At 34.6% G+C, this 12410-nt stretch overlaps 2 protein-coding genes across 3 annotated transcripts in view; one reads left to right on the forward strand and one right to left on the reverse strand.

The window, feature by feature from the left end:
• LOC136026655 (small ribosomal subunit protein uS9m-like) overlaps window positions 1-12410 on the reverse strand; it is a 507124-nt gene that overhangs the window by 79659 nt on the left and 415055 nt on the right. The window lies entirely within an intron of this gene.
• Window positions 1-12410, forward strand: part of LOC136026653 (DNA-directed RNA polymerase III subunit RPC5-like) — a 140953-nt gene that overhangs the window by 58130 nt on the left and 70413 nt on the right. The window contains exon 11 of one of the 2 annotated variants that reach the window (XR_010617377.1): window positions 1304-1444. The exons of the other annotated variant lie outside the window; for it this stretch is intronic. The gene's annotated coding sequence lies outside the window, so the exon portion shown is untranslated. The remainder of the gene's footprint in view (window positions 1-1303; window positions 1445-12410) is intronic. 2 annotated transcript variants of the gene reach the window in all.

Consider the following 12410-nt stretch of genomic DNA (forward strand, 5'->3'; position numbering starts at 1 on the left):
ATCTTCCCTACTGAAATTGCCTTAAGATGGGAAATTATTATCAATGGGGAAACATTATCCTTGGGCATGTGTAGGTCCTCTAACTGAAGCAGAAATGAGTCACAAGCATCTACAAGCATCCGCAAGCTCCATGGATACCGTGGCAGTTCCATGCTAAATTGAGATGATTATTAGGCAGGCTAATGTTTAAGCTCATCTCAAAGAGGTCCTGTGGGTTTTAATTTGACTCGAATCGAATTATATCCACATGGTATCCACATGCCTACTGATCTATAATGTTTTTCGGATCTTTTTTACTTGATTAGCTTTGGGCCGAAATTGTTGTTTTGCACTGCAAGATGACAGAAATGCCATAGCATAAACGACAATGCACAATGTACAATTATTGCTCATTATTGAAAATAATAATAATCGTTCTTGCACGCGTGAAAGAGGGCTGGACCACCCCCACCCCCCTCTTCCCATATCCCTTGGTTTGTTCAAAGGGCCTGAATAATTGAACATTGTGATCTTAAAGGTACTCTTTTATTTGACCCTTGAGCCACTTTGTGCCCAAGGGCACAAGGTGGCCGTGTGCACCTCTAATACTAATGAAGCAAATTATGCTTTGTTCTTTTTAAGAAAAAAGTCAAGTTTAAGCTAGTTACCAGTTGCTGTCCCAGTTTGCCCGGAAGTAATATCCTCGCAGAAGTTTGTGTGCGAGTGGGGAGAGGGTCTTACTGGAAAACTTCTAGACGCTAATCTTTTCTTTTTTATACATTTAGGGAGTTTTTACTAAAAAAAAAGTCATAGTCATAGCTCCATGGATACTATGGTAGTTCCGAGACACGCTCAGTTTATTATTGAGCAGGCTAGCCTTTGTACCCGTTATCAAAGAGGTCATGCGGGTTTTAACTTGAGTCGAATTGACCCAGACTCCAGCACCATATGACAGAATTGGTCTTATTTCCGTCTTATGTAGATAAATAATCTTATTTGTGGGTGGAATCCCTCTTCCCCTTAAATTTGTCCGAATTATCGCCCTTAGCCCCAGAAAAAGCAAAGAACATTGCGAACAAAGAAACGCTGGTTCTGTTTTATTTTTAGTTTATTTCACTTCTTTTTATCTCTTAATAAAGACGCCTTGAGCGAATTCTTGATAAACCACGTTAACGTAGTGTACATGTACTAGTAAAAAAGCCACTAAAGCGTTAAACCTTCTTCCAAGAAGCAATGTGATCCATTTATTTATTATTTGTATTATATTTTCCTTTGCGATGTTTTATCTTAACCTTTCTTTTCTAACTGCTCTTTGCTTTTTTAGGGAGACAAATTCGTCGTCAGAGCTGGAAGTTTAAGTTTTGGAGTTGTAGTTTTCACTGTATTTGCTATACTCACTATCACTCTATTAGTGTCTCGGCGGAAACTCAATATCTTTGGCAGAGCTGAACTTGGAGGACCTAAGGTAACTAAATATATAAGTTGTTCAATCCTTTTTCTCTTGTGGATTATATACATTCTTCTATCTTCCTTCCTGGCGTATGGTTATATTCCTGGATTCTAGACTAAAAATATTTTAAAACTTATGCGAATGATTTAAACTAGTGGAACTATCAGTGAGTTTTACTTGAAGCTAGTAAAGAGTTCTTCATCTTTGGTTCTTTGGTAGCTGGTTTGGGCTTAGCGCTGCCAATGTGGTAGAATTGTACCGTTTTGGTACAATTTAGAGGTCCTATTACAATACGGTACATTTGGATTTTTTTTGGTGGCAAAACCAAATTTTCCGACACATTTTGTATTTACTTGCTCCTTATTGGCTCGGATATCTGTTTAAGGTTTAGTCTTTCGAATAATTTCTTTTTGGTATGGCAAATGTTTAACCTGCTGTTCGGATGGTACAAATTAATCTCTCGTGGTACAATCTTCATTGAAAAACTGGTACAGTTTATCTTAAAGTTTTGGCAACGCTGGCTGGACCCCTTTGAATCTAACGTCAGGCCAGAGCCTACTAATTTAACAAGAGAGTTGTTAGTTAATTAAGTTTTGTTAAATCGAACGAAACTCAGTTATACTAGGAAATCACTTTCAATAATATGGAAAGAAGTAAATTGAGAATAGACCTTCGCTAATTTACTACCTTTACCTCCTTCCTGTAAGAACAAAAATTTTAACTCACAAGATTTATAGTTCTACTCTTGCTATAAAGCATTTATGATTGCCCTGACCAAGAAAAAGGAATCGGAAAGGATTTCCCAGAAGCTCTACCTCTTGGACCCAAATTTTTAACTTATGAGGGTCGAAAACTGATTGTTTCTAAGTTGCACACAGTGTTCCTTTACACAGAGAGACTGTAGTGCCATCTATATTAATTAGTTAGATTTCCAGAGGTACCTAAATTAACAAGCAGCTATTCCGACCAAAGGTACCTGCAGGTCTTGAAATTATTAAACTGATACTGAGACTCTAGATCCTAAAGTGAAAAGGTTTTGGTACCAAAGACCTGATTTTACTGAGAACTATAATTAGTCTTTTTATCATTTTTCCATCATTATTTTAGCCTTTATCTTATTTGTTTACTGATGCTCAGTGACTATTATATATTTATGTTTTTCAGTTATTATTTGCCTATTGACTACATCATCAATTGACCTGAATTTTTGCGTTTCCCTTATCAATACTTCTATTTTCTTTTTGTTTATCTGCTTTTGCATTTTAGAAAAAAAAAAAAAAATCTCCCCTTAAAGATATTCCCATTTTACCTCCTCAAAAAGACATCACCGTGTACTAATCGACTCCGTTAAAGCACACTATTAGCCAAGACAAAAGTCACAATAACTTAAATTTCCCGGACGGAGGATACAATGAAGAATTTTCATTTTCATAAAGAGTAGAATTTTAAATAGTATAATTTGGTGCCTAACATTGAAAGATCTTTGACTATTACCTATAAAGCAAAGTAGAATTCCAAATCCGCGAGCAAAATTATGTAAGAAACCGCACATGAATAAATACGTGAGCGTATACTTATTCATTGAACCTAAATAAAAAGTACGCAGGAATGGAAAATATAAAAGCAATAAAAGCTGTTTTCGAGGCACCAAGCAATCCTCCCTCCCCTCCATTCGACGTTTTGTCATTCAATCCGTATTTAAAAAAAGCATTCGTTTCCATATTTCTTTGTTGGAAAAAAAGTGCCCCGAGTGTGGCTCGAAATCACCCGAGTTCGATTTACGAGACTAACGCCTCTACCGACTGAGCCACTGAGGATTATATATACATATTTCTTTGTTTAAATTGGTACTCTCCATGTCAAATTGCAACTTCCCGAAAACAATTATTATAGATGGCAATTAATTACTTGCAACTGTCTCCTGCCTTTAACAATTTTAGACCCCACAATGATTGTGATGCATGAAAGGTGCTAATATTTTAGTCTGTTCAGTCAACAGACATTGACCGGAATTTTATATCAGTTACCTAAGACCGAAATAATGCATTGATGATACCTAAATTCTGGGCTTTGTAAGATCATTTGGTATTTTATTCTTTTTCAATATTTATTTTTTATCATCTTATTAAAGTCAAAAATCAAATTCAACGAGTTCGAATAACGGGGTCATAATTTGTTTCTTGTCAAAGAGAGCATTTCTTGCTGAAAGCAAGCACCATTTTTAAGGCACAGCACTTTTAACTAAAATCTACCTATCTGATAAAAGTAGGAAACAGTTTATTTTTTACAAATTTTTTGCCCCTCGCTTTTGATTTTTCTGAATTTAAAATAACAGATGCCTTGTTTTATGGTTAGGTGGTATTACATTATTATCAAACAATTCGTGGTAACGAATATAAGTAAGGGGTAACCTTGCTCAATAGTAGCCGGAACTCTAAAAAAAAGAATTTGGATACCAATAGATGCATCAAAAGAATCAGATTTGTATGCTGATTTTAAATATATAAGTATCATCAAGTTTAGTCCTACTTATCAAAAGTTACGAGCCTGAGAAAATTTGCTTTATTTAAAAAAAAAACGGGAAATACTCTCTAAAAGTAGTAAAATCTTAATGAAAATCATACCATCAGTTTCAGCGTATCAGAGACCCTTATTGTAGGGGTTTAAAACTCCTATCTTTTAAAGTGTGGAATTTGTATTTTTTGCCAGAAGAAAGATCACAGATGCGTGTTTATTTCATTTTTTTTCTCTTTATTTTCCAGGGGTGATCCTATCAACTCAGTGGTCCTAGAATGATACGAGAGAGCGTGGGAGGATCTTTCTATGGAGGAATTTGTATGGGGGAAGGGAATTTTCCATGAAGGGGGCATCGGATTTCCCAGCATTATTTAGAAAACAATCAAATATAAAATAGAATAATCAGTTGTTTCCCTTGGTGACAAATCGTCATTCCTTCATCCAAATCAGGGAAATTCTAGTATATTCTTACTCATTCTCGATTTTCCACTAGTTCGTTCACCATCTGCATAATGAATTATTTCAGTGAAGCAGTGCTGATCTATTCATTTATCATGGTTGCACTGGTATCTGCAGCCAAGTAAAGAACAAACCACAGCCCGTTGCAATAAAAAAAAAATAAAAAAAGATTCTTAATAAAAACTTAATAAGGGAAAACAAATTACCATTAAAATATGATTTAGGAATGGTAGCTATTATTTCGACTAGTCTTGACAGTAAAATTAATTGAAAAGCCGGTCAAATTAACACAAACCTACACGGAGCACTTAAGAGAAAAAAAAAGGAGAAAAGAAAAAAACTCTAAGAACAAAACTGACAAAAAACGAAAAAGGGGCGAAAATGCAAAATAAAATAAAAAAAAATATATTGATAAAATAGTTGAATAAAAAATGGGACCAGTCGGATAAATGACCTTTCTTTTGTGCTTTGCTATCCGTCTAGCGACGATGACGTCAGGTATAGTGACTGAATTTGGCAGTGACTTGCGCACTCCTGTACCACGGAGGCAGATGAAGCAAATGTTTCACAAAACGGGAATATATTGATCCAATTTTGTTAGTCATTCAGAACTTTTTTCTATTCCTTACGAGAATCTTCCCTACTGAAATTGCCTTAAAATGGGAAATTATTATCAATGGGGAAACATTGTCCTTGGACATGTGTAGGTCCTATAACCGAAGCAGAAATGAGTCACAAGCATCTACAAGCATCCACAAGCTCCATGGATACCGTGGCAGTTCCATAGTAAACTGAGATGATTATTAGACAGGTTAGTGTTTAAGGTCTTCTCAAAGAGGTCCTGTGGGTTTTAATTTGATTCGATTTATATCCACAAGGTGTCCACATGCCTACTGAACTTCCCATTTTGAATTTGCTGTATCCGAGTCCTTTGACCGAAAATCTGCAGCCTGAAAGCACTTTTTATTGCTGCTTCTATAAATTTCTATAAGTTAAAGTTCTATAATTAGCTCCATGAATACGCTGGTAGCTCCTTGATTGAAAAAAAAAGAAAAGAAAAAAAAACACTAACAGGGTAATCTAATCAATGTCGGAACTTAGGAGCGGCAAGGGGTTCCAAAGGCTGTAACTGACTCATCGACTATTTAGTACATGTTTTTCTTCTTTTTTTCTTTTTTTTTACCACTTCATTATCTATACATATTGTAAGCTTTAAAATATATGTCTATTTTACTCGTTTATTTCTACGCGCATTATTAGAAACGAACAGGGCACCGCGCGACATTACAGCCTCTGAAACTGGGAAGCTTTATATAATGTTTTTTGGATATTTTTAACTTGATTAGCTTTGGGCCAAAATTGTTGTTTTGCACTACAAGATGACAGAAATGCCATAGCAGAAACGATAAGGCACAATGTACAATTATTACTCATTATTCAAAATAATAATCGTTCTTGCACGCGTGAAAGAGGGCGAAACCACCCCCACCCCCCTATTCCCATATCCTTTGTTTTGTTCAATGGGCCTGAATAATTGAATATCGTGATCTTAAAAGCGCATTTTTGTTTGACCTTTATGCCACCTTGTGCCCAAGGGCACAAGGTGGCCTTGTGCACCTCTAATACTAATGAAGCAAATTATGCTTTGTTCTTTTTAAGAAAAAGGTCAAGTTTAAGCTAGTTACCAATTGCAGTTCCAGTTTGCCCGGAAGTAATGTCCTCGCAGAAGCTTATGTGTTTGTGTGTGAGTGGGGAGAGGGTCTTACTGGAAAACTTCTAGACGCAAATATTTTCATTTTTATATATTTGGGGAGTTTTTACCAAGAAAGTCATCGTTATAGCTCCATAGATGCCATGGTAGTTCCGTGAGATGCTCAGTTTATTATTGAGTTGGTTAGCCTTTGTACCCGTTATCAAAGAGGTGATGCGGGTTTGACTTGAGTCGAAATGACCCAGATTCCAGCCCCATATGACAGAATTGGTCTTATTTCCGTCTTATGTAGATAAATAATCTTCTTTGTGGGTGGAATCCCTCTTCCCCTTAAATTGGTCAGAATTATTGCCCTTAGCCCCAGAAAAAGCAAAGAACATTGCAAATAAAGAAACGCTGGTTCTGTTTTATTTTTAGTTTGTTTCACTTCTTTTTATCTCTTAATAAAGACGTCTTAAGCGAATTGTTGATAAGCCGCGTTAATGTAGTGTACTTGTACGAGTAAAAAAGGCACTAAAGCGTTAAACCTTCTTCCAAAAAGCCAAGCATTTTTGTTTCTTTTAGGCATTAATTGTTGGATTCAATTGAAAATGCGATTTGTTATTTGAATTACACTTTTATTTATTATTTGAATTATACTGCTGTAGGTTAATACTAGCAGCATAGTATGTCAATATTAACAAGTCAATATTAAAGCCTGGCATTACAATCCTGCTTTCAGAGACTAGATGGCAGTTGAGTATCAAATAGAGTTCCCTCCAATCTGCTTATTTTCTATGGTTTGAACGAATAAAACATTTTGAATATTTGACTGTGTGTCTCCATTAACCAGTGAATATCTTTCTGAAGTTTATTAAATAAATAAATATCAAGTTCATTTATTGCTTCCAGTGGCCATAATTCATGAAAATATTGGGGGGGGAAGGTCAGTTAATTTCCATGACATTGCCAAAACAAGGATGGTTGTCAATGAAAATACCAAAATATCTCTTTTTACAAAGAGGGGAGGGCAAATGTCCCCCAACTGACACTGCTGATTTCTTTTTAATATGGAAGGTGCTTCTATTGCTGAAACTCAGTTCAAATGTAACATTCTAAGCAAGAATTAGCTTCATTAAGTAGGCTTAGCCTGTCAATAAATGTGCAAGCATTGTGTAAGTTTTTGATAATTTTTACTATTGACCATAGATGAAAAATTCTTTTAGAATCGAGATAACTACTTCTACCAATAACTATTTGGTAAAATGGAAGTCAGTTCTTTGGTACCTGGTTTAGGCTTAGCTCTGCCAATGTGGTAGAATTGTCCCGTTTTGGTACAATTTAGAGGTCCTATTACAATACGGTACTTTTGGATTTTTTTTTTGGCAAAACCAAATTTTCCGACATATTTTGGATTTACTTGCTCCTCACTGGCTCAGATATCTGTTTAAATTTTAGTATTTCGAATAATTTCTTTTTGGTACGGCAAATGTTTAACCTGCTGTTCGGATGGTACAAATTAATCTCTCGTGGTACAATCTTCATTGAAAAACTGGTACAGTTTATCTCAAAGCTTTGGCAACACTGGCTGGACCCCTTTAAATCTAACGTCGGGCCAGAGCCTGCTAATTTAACAAGAGACATGTTAGTTAACTAAGTTTTGTTAAATAGAACGAAACTCAGTTATGCTAGGAAGATCACTGCTGGGAAGATCTATGCTAGAAATCACTGCCAATAATATAGATAGAAGTAAATTGAGAATCAACCTTCGTTAATTTACTACCTTTACCTCCTTCCTGTAAGACCAAAAATTCAAACTCGCAAGATTTATAGTTCTACTCTTGCTATAAAATATTTATGATTGCCATGACCGAGAAAAAGGAATCGGAAAGGATTTCCCAGAAGCTCTACCTCTTGGAACCAAATTTATAACTTATGAAGGTCGAAAACTGATTGTTTCTAAGTTGCACACAGTGTTCCTTTACACGGAGAGACTATATTAATTAGTAAGATTTCCAGAGGTACCTAAATTAACAAGCAGCTATTCCGACCCAAGGTACATGCAGGTCTCGAAATTATTAAACTGCTACTCAGATTCTAGATCCTAAAGTGAGAAGGTATGGGTACCTGAGACCTGATTTTACTGAGAACCATAATTAGTCTTTTTATCATTTTACCATCATTATTTTATTCTTTATCTTATTTATTTACTGATGCTCAGTGACTAATATATATTAATTTTTTTCAGTTATTATTTGCCTATTGACTACATCATCAACTGACCTGAATTTGTGCGTTTCCTTTATCGATATTTCTATTTTCTTTTTGTTTATCAGCTTTTGCATTTTAGAGGAAGAAAGAATCTCCCCTTAAAAATATCCCCATAATTACCTCCTCAAAAAGACATCACCGTGTACTTATCGACTCCGTTAAAGCACACTATTAACCAAGACATTATGACATAAACAAATGTCGGTGAAATAACATAAGAAAAGTCACAATAAGTTAGATTTCCCGGACGGAGGATACAATGAAGAAAATGAGGAACATTTTCATAAAGAGTAGAATTTTAAGTAGTATAATTTGGTGCCTAACATTGAAAGATCTTTGACTATTACCTATAAAGCAAAGCAGAATTCCAAATCGGTGATCCAAATTATGCAAGAAACCGCACATGAATAAATACGTGTGCGTATACTTATTCATTGAACCTAAATAAAAAGTACACAGGAATGGAAAATATAAAAGCAATAAAAGCTGTTTTCGAGGCACCAAGCAATCCTCCCTCCCCTCCATTCGACGTTTTGTCATTCAATCCGTATTTAAAAAAGCATTCGTTTCCATATTTCTTAGTTGGAAAAAAAGTGCCCCGAGTATGGCTCGAACTCACCCGAGTTCGATTTACGAGACTAACGCCTCTACCGACTGAGCCTCCGAGGATTATGTATATACATATTTATTTGTTTAAATTGGTAGTCTCCATGTCAAATTGCAACTTCCCGAAAACAATTATTATAGATGACAATTAATTACTTGCAACTGTCTCCTGCCTTTAACAATTTTAGACCCCACAATGATTGTAATGCATAATATTTTAGTCTGATCAGTCAACAGACATTGACCGGAATTTGTTATCAGTTGTCTAAGACCGAAATAATGCATTGATGATATCTAAATTCTATGCTTTGTAAGATTATTTGGTATTTTATTCTTTTTTAATATTTATTTTTCTGTCATTTTATTAAAGTCAAAAATCAAATTCAATGAGTTCGAATATTGGGTCATAATTTGTTTCTTTTCAAAGAGAGCATTTCTTGAATTTTAACTGAAAGCAAGTACCATTTTTAAGGCACAGCACTTTTAACTAAAATCTACCTATCTAATATACTGAAGTGTGAATGTAACTCTGTTTTTCAAATAACTAATTCCTGCCATTTCTAACTAGCTGTTGAAACCTAGATTCAGACGAGTCTCGTGAGTTACACCTATTTTGATTAAAATTAACGTCTATCTTTTTTAATGTCTTATCATTATTCTGATCGGCCAAACGTAGATTTTGCACTTGAAATTTCTACAATGATCAACTCAAATTACGTTTTGGGATACATTATTGGTGCTTTGGTCATGTCTAATTGTGATTTCATCCAAAAGTGGGATTATAATGTGGCCCGGGCATTACCATAAGGGCGTATTGTTAATATAGAAGGCGTTTGACAAACCAAAGTGCATAATTTTGAGTGTATTCATACACGTTGAAAGAAGGGTTGTGATGATTAATTTACCTGCTGCGTAATTGTTTTTTGGCTATTTATCTGGAGCCATAAGAAAAGCGGAAAATCCACAGGGGGGCTAGAAGGAATTCTGTACAATTTGGACGATTCTTGGTGCGAAATCCCGTTTTTATACTCTGTTCTTATCTCAAACAACGATAGATAGGCCTTAAACTATGAGCTTAGCTAGAATTTAACTTGTTTTGGCTCCAGTATTCATCTTATTTTTGGGAGGATTCATAACTCGAAAACCTCTTTTATGCTCGTTTTTTATCTCAAAATAAAGGTAGGGAGGTATTACAACAAAGAGTTTACCTAGAATTAAACTAGTTTGGGTACCAATATTCTTTATTAATATAAGGTGGCAGTCTCAAAATCACTATTTTCAGAATATTATAGAGATAGTATTATTGCTAGAGTATTATTGTAGAGAGTATTTTAAAGTATTATATTCTACTGAAATCGTATAAAAAATTCTAAGTGCAATGAAACTTTGTGGAAAAGGGTAAAAAGGAAGTTTACAACAGGATGGGGCAAAGGAGTTGTTTCTAAACTTAAAGGCTTTGTTACAGTGATTCTAAATTCACCATACTTAGTGATTCTTAGTACCTTTAGTGATTCAATATCCATTGAATTTAGAAAACAAAAGTTAAATACCGAAATGCAAATATTTAAATTGTCGAGAATGCGTAGGCTTAATTCGTAATAAGTGTTATTGATAACAGCACATAGGGTAGAAGATTTTGGAACCATTTTTTGTCATAAATTTAAATATAAGGTTGCTAAAGAAAGAATGCCAGATTTGAACTTACTATTAATCAAATTTATTTATTTGATAGAAGCAAACAACTCACATCATTCTTTTCGGGAGGTGTTTAGATTATACGTAAAACACAATGTCGAGCATATGACCCGTCATGCTAACCCTACAAGCCCTTGTTCTTTCCAAGAAATTAACCATCACTCGCTCACACTTTTCTTCATCAACTTTATTGAGGACCCATATAATTTTCTGGTAGATATTCGCAGTCTGTATTCAGCGCTAAACAAGAAAAGAAAGAAAATGAGGAAATATCCTGACAAAAAGAAAATATTTTTAATACTTGGCTTTTTGTTTCGACTCGGTGTTTTCCTTAGATATACTGTTGTTTTATATAGAAATGTGTTTTTTCGCCTTTTTTAGTGCATCTGTTATTTTGTGACGGTGCAGACAAACTATGGATATCGTTCAAAAATATCTGTCATCTCTCTCGTTTAGTTTTGTGAAAGCTTATTTATATATTACGTATGTTTACAAACACTTTGTTACCGTGAATGTCCGAAATCTGGTTAATATCGACATTCAACGGTGAATGTACGAAATTCCATTTTCTCTTCTACCAATTAGCTTTACGAGTCAGATTTTTCAGTTTTATGCAAGCTATGATGGTATTTTAGGTTGGGTTAGATTATGTTATGTTTGTATAAAAGGTTAGATTAGGTTGAATATGGTTTTATAAATATGAGAAATGGGTAAAAAACCTAACGTATGCTAACCCTAACCAGACCTAACCTAATCTATCATCATCAAACTTGTATTAAACTGAAAAAGTTGACTGGCAACGCTGATTAAATCTTCTGGTTTACAACTTATGTCTATGTTCCGTGTAATTTAATATTTTTCTTGTCAAATAGTCTAATGTTAGAATTATTCATTTTTCTTACCCGGTTATAAATTCCCGGTTTTACTACATACCAGTGTTTGTTGTTTTTTTTTTTTACGATGCATTATCTAATTTATTATATTGTGTCTTATTAAACTTATAATACCCAAATTTTTTGTAAAAAAAAATACAGGGTTTTGAGTTTCCTAGCCGAGATACTTGGGATCTGGAGGGTTGTAGTTTGCTAATTTCAATACCAAGGGATCGTAGCTTGCTAAAAAAAAAAAAAAAAAGTCGGTACAGTACCTTGATAATTATTTTACCTTAGAGAATTTAAGAAGTTGAATTTCACCTCTAATGGCTCTGAGGGGCTTTTTGGAATTTCTGTCCTGAATTTTTCCTTGGACAGACCAGCCATAGACATATCGTAGGAATTATAGGTTTTATTTTTATGACTTTTCATTTTAGGCTCTCATGAGGGGGGTAGATATTAGATGGACAAATATTTGTCCCCAACAGCTTCTATCTTTACAATTGACTTTTGATTTCCTTGCAAAATATTTTATGTCAGGATTAATACCTTTGCTCTCCAGAGAATTTTCCTGTTCATCAATTATTTCTGTTATGGGTGATTTTCTGGTATGAGGACACCGATGTTTCGATACAGGGTATATAAAAGGGCCTGACCATTATTCTTTCATTTCCAAAGTCCACCACCGGCTTCACAGGAAGAAGCGACAAAATGGAGGAATTTTCTTCGATGTGTTGAAACTATGGTGTACAGAAATGAAAGGGGATCTCAGCAAGCGACTTGAAGCTTTGTAACAAAGTTTGCATCAGTGGAATGGTACCAATTTTTTTTAAACATTTACCAACGAAATGTTGAAACTAAAACTTAAATT

Source organism: Artemia franciscana, chromosome 4 (assembly GCF_032884065.1).
Source record: "Artemia franciscana chromosome 4, ASM3288406v1, whole genome shotgun sequence".
Classification (NCBI taxonomy): domain Eukaryota; kingdom Metazoa; phylum Arthropoda; class Branchiopoda; order Anostraca; family Artemiidae; genus Artemia; species Artemia franciscana.